We start from the raw sequence: 1,559 nt of genomic DNA on the forward strand, positions 1-1,559 counted from the left end.
TCCCAGCCTCCCCCCCCCAGCCACTACCTCCCCCCACAGCTGTGACCTCCACTCCGCCATGGTTGTGACCCCCTCCGCCACTACCCGGGGGGGGGGGGGGGTCAAGTTTGGGAAAGAAAGGATTCCCGCCTTATGTCAATCCTATTTAAGGCAAACAGGACTCCTCCTTGCCATGGCCTGTCTGCCCAAGAAGACAGACTGCTGAAGGGAAGGCAGGGGGGAGTCCAGACTGAGACGGGCCCAGTCTGAAAAGGAATAACTGGAACTCGGAACCACAGTAACTTTGCAACCTGCCTGCAACGACATCTAGGGGGAGAAATGTCTTTAGTGAAACCAGCTTAGTCTGCGGCTTTGTTTTCATTGCCTTGGTAATCTGCTTTGTTCTGTGTGTTACCCCTTTTACCACTTCAACTCTGACCGGTAGAGTTAATACAATTTGTTTCTGTAATTTCTAACAGGGGGTGGGGTGGGGAGGAAGTGTGCACACCTCTCTCCACACTGAGGGAGGGGCCGCATTTGGGGAGTGAGCACCCGAGCGCTGGAGCAAGGCCCTGAAGCGGAGTCTGCCCAGAGCTGACCTGCAGCTGGGGGTGGCCCTGCCTGTGTGCCGAGGAGGTTTTACAGACGAGTCTCATCTTACGCGGGGGTTACGTTCCGCTGTCAGCGCGTAAAGTGAAAATCGCGTCGAGTCAAAATTCCATTGAGTGTAATGGCGGGCGGAATCGCCCGCGCTACAGGTACAGTATTTAAATTGTTATTTTTCTCTTTTGTTGTTGTTGTTTTTGCCGAGCGCACAAAGCTGAATTCGCGCATGTTAAATGCGCATAAGATGAGACTCGCCTGTACTAGCCTGACTCAGCAAGCCAGGTGAAGGGGGCCCAGGCTGGCAGGACAGGCAGACTCGGGGGAGCTCAGCACATCAGGGGGCGTCCCAAGGGGCCCGACCCGTCACACAGGGGTTCAGAGAAGCTGACCTGTGTGGAAGGGTCACAGCGCCGGGGCCTGTTTCGTGTTGCGAGAAGGGCTGAGGGGGGACCTGAGAACACTCTGCAGAGCTGCTCAGGGCTGTTCTACGGGGGGCGGGGGGGGGAATCACTTGTTCTCCACGGCCCCGGCAGGTAGGACGAGAAGCAATGGGAGGGAGACTGAGGTTAGCGCCTAGGAAGACCTGTCCAGCGGCTGGGGAGTGAAGGTGGGGACCCGCTCCCGAGGGAGGCTGTGGAATCCCACGTGGGACAAACCCCTGTCAGGGCTGGTCCAGGTTCACCCGGCCCTGCCTCAGCGCGGGGGGCTGGACATGGTGCCCTCGCGAGGTCCCTTCCAGCCCCACCCTTCTGACTCTCTGAGAGACAGAGCCAGGGAGACCCGGGCGGAGGGGGAAGGATCCCTCGAGGGCCGGCTGGGTCTAGGCAGGGCCCTGGGGCCGGGACTCACCATCCAGGCTCAGGAAGGGAGGGAACCTCCAGCATGGCCACATCTCTGGCAGGGAGAGAACGAACCGATCAGCAGGTCAGTCCCCCAGGACCAGGACAGGAGCCCCTCTGCCACTGCGTGGCACC

The sequence above is a fragment of the Terrapene carolina genome, unplaced genomic scaffold (assembly GCF_002925995.2).
Source record: "Terrapene carolina triunguis isolate 2854851 unplaced genomic scaffold, T_m_triunguis-2.0 Scaffold297, whole genome shotgun sequence".
Classification (NCBI taxonomy): Eukaryota; Metazoa; Chordata; order Testudines; family Emydidae; genus Terrapene; species Terrapene triunguis.